The following is an 11,857-nucleotide window of genomic DNA, read 5'->3' on the forward strand; positions in this document are numbered from 1 at the left end:
GCAGAACATGAAATGAAGCCAGTGGTGAAATTCAATTTTTTTTTTACTACTGGTTCTGTGGGAGTGGCTTGGTGGGCATGGCAGGGGAAGGATACTGCAAAATCCTCATTCCCTCCCCACTCTGGGGACCAGCCAGAGGTGGTATTTGCCGGTTCCCAGAACTACTCAAATTTTCCACTACTGGTTCTCCAGAACCTGTCAGAACCTGCTGAATTTCACCCCTGAATGAAACCCACCTAAGACCTCAGGCCTTCAGAGTACCCTGCTCCTGGGTACCTAGAGAGATAAATGCTATTCTCATGGGAACCCCAATTTGTCACACACAATGGCATTTCCAATCAGCCCCCTCTGGGGTAGTGTCCCTTGCAACTGCTGAAGTCTAAGAATCAACATAGCTTTGCTACCTCCTTGTTTATGGCATCACAACTGAGAAAGGTATTAAAAGCAGAGAGGAAATTCCCATAGGACTAAAGCCCTGTCAGTTCCCAACAGTGACTCAACAAATACCCCAGTCTTCTACTTGGTTAGGTCCTTAAGTCAGTCCTAAGCAGTGGTGGGTTTAAAAGATTTTTTGAACCTACTCTGTGGGTGTGGCCTCCTTTGTGGGAGTGGCTTGCCGGCCATGTGACCTGGTAGGAGTGGCTTGCTGACCATGTGTTCTCTCTCTCTCTCTCTCTCTCTCTCTCTCTCTCTCTCTCTCTCTCTCTCTCCTTCCTTTTGTCTCTCTGTCCCTTTTTCCTTTTTTCTTTCATCTCTCTCTCACTTTTTCTTTCTTTTTTCTTTTTTTCTTTTTTTCTTTCTTCCTTTCTTTCTCTTTCTCTCTCTGTGTGAGTCTGTCTGTCTGTCTGTCTGTCTGTCTGTCTGTGTGCGTGCGTGCATGCGTGCATGCGTGTTCTACCGAACTGGTGCGAACTGGTAGGAACCCACCTCTGGTCCTAAGGCATTTCCTGAATCTGGCTGCAGGTCTGAATGCTTGCCACCAGCATATTATAAATGGGCACCATATGATTTCATACAGAGTGGCATTTTCCACAGCAGCTGGAAGCCAAGACACCTGGCAATGTGGCCCACATGGCTCTCCCAATTTAAAATAGGAGACCTGCATTGTATTACTGATCTTCCACTCTATAATGGCTTAGCCAGCATGATCGTTTATATTGCGACATTCCCAGCAAAAGAAGATTTCTACCCCAAAATGTAGCAACAACACAAAAATGTCTTGGTTTTTTTTTTAAAGTTGCCTTTTGGATCACTGTTGTGACCCAATTAAAAGGTAAACACTGTTTTGTTTTGTTTTTCTCTCTGCCTCTGCTTTGGCCTAAAACAAGAAATTTGCCTTTTAAAACTAAAAAGGTATTTGTGTCTGTCACATAGATTGCAACAATAAAATAGGAACAATAAATGTTGCCCTGTTGAATCAAGAAAGTAATTCTTAATTAATTAGTCAACATCATTCTACACCATTAACAGAGAATCACCTAGCCCAGAGGTGGGTTCCTACCAGTTCGCACCTATTCGGTAGAACCGGTTCATCAAATCTACCGAACCGGTTAGAAGAGGTTCCACCAGTGGACCCGGAAAGCAGGCCACACCTACAGAAGAGGTTCCAAAAATTTTTGAAACCCACCACTGGTCCTTGGATATGATTATTCTACACTATCATGCTGATATTTATAAAACTCAGTGCCTCTGTGAAAGGTAAGGATGACTACTGCGTTTGTGGTGCAATCAGAACATTGCGTGTGTTGAAGTTGTTTTAACGCAAACCAAAGATGCCTTTTAAAAAACAAGTTTACTTCATATTCTTATGCATGCCAGTGCTGTGTGTGAGGTAATTTAAGGTGGTTCTGACAAGTGTCGTCGGCATCTTCATATCCGGCCACATGGGTGGCAAGCCACTCGCACAAAGGAGGCCACACCCACAGAGTAGGTTCGAACAATTTTTGAAACCCACCACTGACCTAGCCAAACATGATTGGGATTTTGATTGGTTTTTAACCACATAATCTACGAGGACTGCCTATAAGAGGTTAATTCAAGGGGGAAAATGGAAAGCAGAAAACATAAGCAAAATGCTGATGGAGCACCATGAGACTGAGTACATTAATAGCTCTAAAAAAATTTTTCCAAGAAATATGTTTCCACCCTTCCTTTGTATGCACTTGCTGACTCCCAAATTGAAAAGGGAAGCATATTCAACCCTGCCTTACTATAACCCAGCTTTCATTTCCTTTTTACTCTATTTTATAAAAAGAGGAAATTTAAAAAATATGTATTTTGTCTTTCGGATAAATTTTAACTGGATTTGATATCTAGTTCAGTTGGTTATAGCAGTAATCAGGATGGAGAACAAACAACGATGCTTTTTCAGGAGGCAACTGGACTTTATGGATTTTCTTTGAAGTCGTTTCGATTCTTATCCATAAAACTTCTTGGATGTGAAGCAAAACATCTTCAAAGAAAAACCAGAAAGTCCAGTTACCTCTTGAAAAGAAGCAGCTACGAGACAACCGTGAGGTGGATGACTGAGAACCTCCATAAACCAAGGAACAAGTTCCTTTTAACCTGGTTTAGATACTGTAGGAAGACAGGCAAGTTAGTCTATAGCAGCCAAAAAATCAGGAGTTATCTGTTAGTCCCTTTTAAGATATCTTTTATTAATGAGCACAAACTTTCACGAACTACATATCATTTAGCCATTTTCTGGCTAAATTGGTGTTTAAACTGGGATGAAGTATGGGGAAAGAAAGGAATGTACACACAACGTATATGCAAGACAGATATCCAGTACCAATTAACAATAATATATTTAGCAATAGCAATAGCAGTTAGACTTATATACTGCTTCATAGGGCTTTCAGCCCTCTCTAAGCAATTTACAGAGTCAGCATATTGCCCCCACAGTCTGGGTCCTCATTTCATCCACCTCGGAAGGATGGAAGGCTGAGTCAACCTTGAGCCGGTGAGATTTGAACAGCCGAACTGCAGATAGCAGTCAGCTGAAGTGGCCTGCAGTACTGCACTCTAACCACTGTGCCACCCCGGCTCTTTAAAATCTTTGGTCTTTCTTGAGGTTGCCTGAAACCTTTTATGCATGTGAATTCAGCAATCTGTTATTTAGTGGTGAAGTTAAAACTCCCATTTTTCCAAAACAGTCGATCTGATGGTTTACCATAGAACTGTGATGGTGAACCTATGGCATATGTGCCACGGGTGGCACACAGAGTGTGGGCATGCAAGCTGTCACCCCAGCTCAGCTCCGCTGTGCATGTGAGCGCGCCTCGGGCCGGCCAGCTGGTTTTTGGGTCTCTACTGCACATGCAGAGGAGGGCAGGGGGCATGTGGGATATGTGCGCACATGCACGGGGGTGGGGCACACATGCAGGAGTTGTGTGTACATGTGGGGGGGTGTGGGACACATGAGGGGTTGCACATGCATGCACAGGGGGTGGGGTACATGGGGGGAATCACACACACATTTATGAGGGGTGAGGGCGTGGGGGGAGCACACAGGGGGAACATGTGCATGTGGGGGGGCACGGGAGTATCATTCGTGCATTGCATTATGGGTGTGGGTGTGTGCACGCACTTCCGTCACGCTGGGCCGAAAAGGTTAGCTATCACTGCTATAGAATGTCTTGGAAAGTTGAGCTATTGTGATAGAACTTCATCCATATTTTGAGTTTGGCTGTCAAACTTGTCTCCATGGTTTGTGTGGATTGGCCTGCATTTTAAAATGCAAGAGGGCATCACTGGCAGATGGTGGCATATATCACATTAGGGGAAGCACATGTCAAGGGGACCTGTAGTAGGAGTAAATGAAGCACCAAAAGAGACTCCTGGATTTGTTGTTGCATCTGGTTCCCATATTAGCATAATTGTTCTGTTGTTTCTTCTTGCTTGTGAGACTCTGTTTCAGGTTGGCGGTTGTCTGCATATAGGCTTCACTCTGCCACCCAGTGTCTGAAACTATACAGTGTCATTGTCCAGCATAGATTATGATTTGTTAATAATCTAGTTATTGTACTGTCCTGTTATTCTATTTGGGGGTGTTGTATTTTCATAAATCCCCTCTAAAGTGCATCCATTTATCGATTGAACTTAGGTAAAGTTCAGTCACCTTTTTAATTTTACAGTCGAATTTCGCTGTTTTAATTTTACAATCAAGTGGATCAGGAGAACAAATGCAGTTGACGTACAAAGTGTGACCACGGATTATAAATTTGGTTGTGTTTTGGATAGAAGCTGGAAATCATGTAGGTATCCATGGCGATCTGTAGAATCCCAGTTTCTGTGTCTATTGCTTTACTGCCATGTTTCCCCCCAAATAAGACAGGGTCTTATTTTCTTTTGACCCCTGAAATAAGCACTTGGCCTTATTTTGGGGGAGGTCTTATTATTTTTGAAGTTCAGGAGGCGATGAGCGTGGTCACCTAATGGCTGCTGCTGTGTTGCAATATTTTTGGGGAGGGCTTATTTTTGGGGGAGGGCTTATTTTAGCACATGCTCTCAAAAGCCCGATTGGGCTTATTATCCGGGGAGGTCTTATTTTCAGGGAAACATGGTATGAGCTCAAGGTAGTAGATTATTCTATAGATAGTGTGAACAGACTGCTGCAAATGGACGAGATGTGGTCCTGGCTCCTCTTTTTTACCACCTTCCTTTTTAGATTTTAAAAAAGAAAGGACATATACTAGTACTTTCAGTACAATAGTAGAGCTAAACAGCCCATGGATTTTCCATATTCAATGTGGCCAATATCAAGGGAGGTTGAGAATTATAATGCAGTCAGATGTTCCTCATCCCTATTCTTGAGGTGTCTTCTGAAGTCTGAATAACAGAATAACAGAATAACAGAGTTGGAAGGGACCTGGGATAATCCAACCCCTGCTCAAGCAGGAGACCCTATACCTTTTCAGATAGAGGGCTGTCCAATCTTGCCTTAAAAACCTCAAGTGCTTTTGGTGATTATTAAGTAGAAATGTTAACATCTCTTAGATCAGTGTTTCTCAACCTTGGCAACTTGAAGATGTCCGGCTGGGGAACTCTGGGAGTTGAAGTCCGGACATCTTCAAGTTGCCAAGGTTGAGAAACACTGTCTTAGATTGTCTTAGATGTTTAATGTTTATTTTCTTAGCACGTAATTAACTAATTTGGGATTGATGGAAAAGACCTATAAATCTTATTAATAAATCATTGTTTAAAGATGGCTGTAAAGGTATAATCTTGTGTGGGCCTGGGGAGGAGAGGTGAGATAAACAGTAAATAATTTTAGTCAACTACAATAATAACAAAGAAATGTTAATGGATAATATTTAATGATACATACAGGTGTGTTATGGGGGGGGATGCTTAGATATCTTACTTAACTGAATTTGTTTCAGAATATATCATAAAGGTGTAATGTTATTGGAGATTTATTGAAACTGCAAATGAATGCCAGTAGGTGGTTGTGTCTTTAAATATAAATGATTCTAGATAAAAACATGTTTAAATAATGGTAATTAAATGAGAATTGTGGTACAGGGATAGTAAAATACATAATTTTTCTTTCTTGACTTAAAATGTACAATTCGATTTAAATGAAGTATATGTAAGGATTGTGGAAGAAACGCACGGAATGTTTTTGTAACCAATTGATACGCTTTCTACAAGATGTAACAAAAGATGATTCTTTTTTTGTGTGTTTTTGTTTAATTAAAACTATAAAACAATTCAAAAAAAAATAACCTCCAATGTTGGAGCACCCACAGTCCAGAAGATATGGCAAGCATGGACAGAGACAGCTGCAAAGAGGGAAAGGTGAATCAAATAACTAAAGCAACACTAATTCAAGCCAACCTCTGTTTCATTTCTACAGGCATCACGTGGAAACAGCACACATGAAAGAGTGGAGCCTGCATTATAACAGGATAATGCCTTCCTCAGTTTGACTCAAGTGCTTAATCCTATTGATGTCTCCAGGAATGGATTCCTCCATTGGGGATCAACCACATTTGCATTCTCAGCAAAATGGTCTATATTTGGGGGGATGACAGAAAACTGTACTTTGTTGGATCCATGGATATTTCTAAAAATAATTTTTATTAAAAGAAAATTTTACAAAGATTTTTAAAAACACAAAAATAAAGATGAAACAGAAAAAGTAAAGGTATAGAAGTGCAAAATAAAAAGTGAATAATAAAACACAAGGAAAAGAAAGATATCTGAAGAAATTAGTCCCTATCTTTTTTTCAGCAACTACAAATATAGAAATTTTTATCTCTATCCTCCCATATTACATATCATAGTCCTCTTTTTCCTATAAATTATTCTTTTTAATTAATAAACCAGCAGTTCATTTTTATTCACATTCAGCGAATAAATCTGTAAAGGATAGATCCATGGGTTCCACCACAAATGCGCGTACAACAAAAGCGCGCCTGACTAAACCGCAGTGACTAAAGCGCACCGACAAAAGCGTGCCGACAGAAGCGCGCTGTAACGGAACCCTAAACCTAACCCTAAACCTAACCCTAAACCTAACCCTAAACCTAACCTAAACCTTACCTTAAATTAAATCGCGCTTCTGTCGGCGCGCTGTTGTCGGCGCGCTGTTGTCGGCGTGCTGTTGTCAGCACGCTGTTGTTGGCGCGCTGTTGTCGGCGCGCTTTTGACATCGCGGTTTTAGTGCCGCGGTGTTGTCGGTGCGCTTATGACGTTCGCGGTTTTGTCGGGTCACGGATCCATGGAGATTTCTAAATGGACAAAATACCTATTACTCTGAGATTCTCCGTGATTCTTTTTCAAGGATTCATCTGTTTTGGATTTCTAAAAAAATTAATTGGCTCAATAAAGTAAGTAGATATTTTACCTTTTTTCAGATTATAATCAATAATAATGAAATTTTAAAAGGGATAGGGCAATTTAGACAGTATTTAAATGAAAACAAAATCAGGAGATTGTGGATAGAACTAAAATTGAGTTAAAATACCATAGTTTTTTGAGGTAAGCTTAAAACAAGATACTGAAGGCTGTAATAGGCGAATCTTCCTACCATGTTTGCATTCTCAGCATAATAATCTATATTTTTAAGGTTTCAGACAAACTGACAGGTACAACTATTTGTGGGAATTATATTGAAAATGGAATCAGTGATTATTTCTTGATATTTACCATATTTTTCAGAGTATAAGACACACTGGAGTATAAGAAGCACCTTAGTGTTTTGGGGAGGAAAATAGGGAAAAAAATTCTGCCTACCAGGTATTCATTTTTATTCCCATAACACCAGAAAAACAAGCAAAGAAAAAAAATAAAATGACACTTTTTGCCACTTTTTTTCTTTCCCCGGGCAGCCACTGGAGAAACTCTTAATAAGCTTAACTAGATGTCTGGGCATTCAGCCAAAAGCACTTCACACTTAGTAAAAATGTAACAAAGCTGAATCAACAAACCAGCCCAGCTCTTGCCTGAAGAAAACCATTGAGAAAACTCAGATAGCCAATAGGAAAAATCCTTGCCTTGCCCTTAAAGGGATTATCCCCAAAAGAATAGAAATCACTAGTCACAGGAACTCTCTGCCTTGCCCTTTGGAGGATTATCTCCCAAAAATAGAAACTAGACAAAAGAAGTACCTCTTAAGGGAGTCTTCAAATCTTTGGTCATCAGTCATCATCGGCTTCTCCCAAGCCATCATTGGCTTCTCCCAGCTGGAAAGAACCGGGGAAATTTTTCCAACAGTATTCTGCAGTAAAAATATTCAAAGCTTTTTTTCAACCCTAATAAAGTGCTAATGAATGAAGCGATCTATCAAGATATGTATAATGTTGGCCCTAAATTGCTTTCAATAGTGAAAATAATATGAATATAATTGTGTAAATCACTATAAACTCATTTTTAAGCAATAGTGAACTAGATTATATGAAATCTTATTATCAGTCTGCTTCTCCACTAATAAGCATCCAGTTCAAAGGCTTTTTAAGCCAATATTTAGAGACCAATATCCTTCCAAGGAGACATTATCATGGTTTTTGCAATACTCCAAGTGTGATGCATCCAATTTGAGGACATAGTTCAACCAGACAATAACACATTTTAACTTGAATTTCCTCCCCAGGACTAGATCACCTATACAGTACTAATAGAATCTAACCCCAAAGGAGATACCAGTGGATCAAATAAAAGTACATATCAGGCCTGCAGTTATATACATTTTAGGATCTTTGGCCTGCTACACATTCTATTATTTTCCTATGCTGTTTCATTAGTGTAGTAATTGGGAGGGGGAATAATAAGGAGTAGACTTGTAGAATGTGTTGTTGTCATTCCTTTCTAGAAGTCCAAGGTCATTCTTTGTCTCTGCACCTGACCGGAACCAGCTGGGTGGAGATGCCAGTGTGGCAGAGGAAGATTGGACCATGTGATGAACTTGTGGGTATGTGGGCAAGATATTGAACTTTCAATGGGGTGGGAACCCAGGAAGTTTCTGAGTCGGGATTTCCACAGTTGTGCCAACATGTCTGTCTTATTAAATTGGAACTTTAAGGATAGCTATGCCTTGGACTTTGATTTAATTCTGCAAGATATTTGGAATGCTGACAGTACATTTATTTATTATTAAACTTGTATGTCACCCATCATCCCAGAAGCGATGCTAGGCAGCTTACAGACATTCAATGAAAATGCACTGTAAACAGTAAAACAATAAATAAGAGTCTCTTAAATTTAAATTTTCAATTAAAATGAAACTAAGCAGGGTGAAGAGGGAAGGAGTATCTCCCACTATTTACTATAACCTCAATGGGGCCTCTGGCTAATTGGCACAGCCATTTTCTTCAAAGACCTTCAGAAGGCCAAAAGAGTGGGAGTAGATCTCACCTCCGGGCAAGGGGGCGTGATGTTCCAGAGACATGAATGGTTCTTCAAATTAAGACAATAATCAAACTTTTAAAAATCTCCGTTGATGAAATGAACAAACTTGCAAGCATGGTATTTCAATGTAGAATATTCCTATTCTTGATTCCAAATTCCTTGTACATTATTCAAATTTAGTTTGGCAAACTTTTTATGTGGTTGATATTATTGGGTTGTTAGTTTAGTATCTGTAAAAGCCCAAGAATATCTTGATTTGTGTTTATTACCAATGGAAACACCAGGGGTGGTAGATGTATGCATATCTGGCGGTGCTATTAAATTACTTGATTTAATTTAACTGTGTAAGCAAGGCTGAGAAATGTTATATTAAAGGCCTGCATAGAACTGTTTAAATATTTTGCTTTTTCTATATTATCTTATTGTTATAATGAAACTTAATAAAAATTACTATTAAATAATCTTCATTTTCCAAAAATACAATGCATAACTAGAACAAAAACTGAAATGATAGGCATTCCAAATATCCCTTCTTTGGAAAATAAAAATGCCCTAATTAATATTCAGCTCTCCAATTCATTTGTTGCTAGCATGTTACACATACTGAGCACCATATTGTTTAAACGTGCTTTTCTTAGCGGTAATCCAAAAGAGCCTTCTCTGCCGTAGCCCCTGCTCTTTGGACTATTATACACACCCACTCCAAGGTGAAATCCACACCCACCTTGCTGACCTTCCGTGCTACTGATCTGCAGTAAATAATAAACCATGAAGCTTAGCAGTGTCCCAGAGTTGGTATTCATCAGATTCTGACCAGTTCTGGAGAACCGGTAGCGGAAATTTTGAGTAGTTCAGAGAACTGATAAATACCACCTCTGACTGGCCCCACCCCCATCTATTTTCTGCCTCCCGAATCCCAGCTGATCAGGAGGAAATGGGGATTTTGCAGTATCCTTCCCCTACCATGCCCACCAAGCCACACCCACCAAGCCATGCCACACCCACCAAGCCACACCCACAGAATCCCACCATTGCAATGTCCCCACTGGCAGGAACCAGGAAACATGAAAACTTGACTTTGCCAGTTGACTTGGGATCCCAACAAGGGTGCACCATTCTGTTGGTGACTATCAAATTAAGAGAAGACCACACCTCTCCCTGTGTATTTTGTGCTCCTCTCCTCCCCATCAATTAATAACTGTCACGATGATTGTTGTTGTGTATTGTTTTATCATTTCAATGTGTACCCATTTTTAATGTTTGTAAGCCACCCAGAGTTACTCTAGATGAGATGGGCAGCACATAAATCTAATCTGGCTTTGCCGGCAGGCCTGGGGGTGATGAGTTCCCTCCCCTCTCAACATGTATGGTTGTGCGACTGTTGTTTACTTTTATTATTTGTATTTTGTTTTTTATGTTCCCCTTTTTCCCCCTTGAATTGTTCGCCGTCCTGAGTCCTCCCGGAGAAGGGCGGCATACAAATAATAAAATTCTAATTCTAATTCTAATTCTAATAAATAATCCAGTGTCTTTGATGTTTGAAATGTTATACTGTAACTCCAAACGTGACGGCTGATGGCCACCCTGTGTAGGAAATGAGAAGGGCTGTAATATCAGCTTTGTTATAGCCTGAAAGTATATTATGAAAGGCATTTGTTTTAATCGATAATCTGACCCATTCTAAAGTCGCTTTGAAAAAGACTGCAGCACAGTCCTTCTCACCCATGAACGTTGCCTTTGGTCAACTGGTTGAGCATTTTGGATGTTACCCATACAAATCTGAAAGCATAACTTGCTTTAGACTGCAGCAAATAATGGACCATGACCCTCGGTTGCGTCTCCACTGGCAGGAACCAGGAGACTTTCTCTAGAGCTTTCTGCAACTTGATACACACACACACACACACACACACACACACACAATGTCAGGGTTCCAAGTAACACCCCCAATTATTAACTGAAGATGTAATGCCCTGCAGCTTTGAGGGGTGGTGGAGGAGGGATTGAAAGATTTCAGTTGTCTAGACCAGTGTTTCTCAACCTTGGCAACTTGAAGATGTCCGGACTTCAACTCCCAGGATTCCCCAGCCAGCATTCGCTGGCTGGGGAATTCTGGGAGTTGAAGTCCGGACATCTTCAAGTTGCCAAGGTTGAGAAACACTGGTCTAGATTATGTTCGTTTAGATATATCATTCATAAAACCAAATATTGGAATTTCAGTTATCGTAAAACACTGCCAGCTAAGTAGCCATGTAAAGTATCTCTGTTTCACAGTTGTTTCAAAGTAACAATTCTAATTCAATCAATGAAAATTTAATGGCAAGTTGTAATATTCTTCTTTCTTTCTTTCTTCCTTCCTTCCTTCCTTCCTTCCTTCCTTCCTTCCTTCCTTCCTTCCTTCCTTCCTTCCTTCCTTTCTTTCTTTCTTTCTTTCTTTCTTTCTTTCTTTCTTCACCAGAGTCTCTTATTCTCTTGTGGCCATGTTGTGGCTTCTAGACTGTTGAGCTAGAGACTTGCGACAATTTCTGTGAATGAGATTCCTGAGATAGATTTTTTGTGTGTGTGCATCTTTCTGCCCCCATCTAATGGTTGCCCAGACTTTTGCATTCCAAACTTGATAGCCACCCCATGTATGATCAAAATGCTAGCATTTCTGTTCTGTCAAAATGATCGCATTTTCGGAATCTGGAAACATGGCTGTTCCCCACAAGAAGCTTCCTAATGTTTTTGGGCCGGGCTATAAATAAGCAGCTTATGAAAAGTCATTGTCAATTAGTGCACAAAACTACAAGCTAAATGGATCGATAATCTGACCCGTTCTAAAGTCAGTTTGAAAAAAACTGCAGCACAGAGACGGGCACTGTACTTGTGCTGGTTCTTGCAATATTAATATTAATATGGTTTTTACTCCAGCAGAGGGCACTAAAAGCTCACACAATGTCCAGACGTTCAAGCCAACAAAAAACAAAAAAATGTTTCTTCAGCATCCCTCTGAACAGACTGC

The sequence above is a fragment of the Thamnophis sirtalis genome, unplaced genomic scaffold (genome assembly GCF_051295495.1).
Source record: "Thamnophis sirtalis isolate CommonGarterSnake01/CBP01778 unplaced genomic scaffold, rThaSir2_p1.2 scaffold_3, whole genome shotgun sequence".
Classification (NCBI taxonomy): domain Eukaryota; kingdom Metazoa; phylum Chordata; class Lepidosauria; order Squamata; family Natricidae; genus Thamnophis; species Thamnophis sirtalis.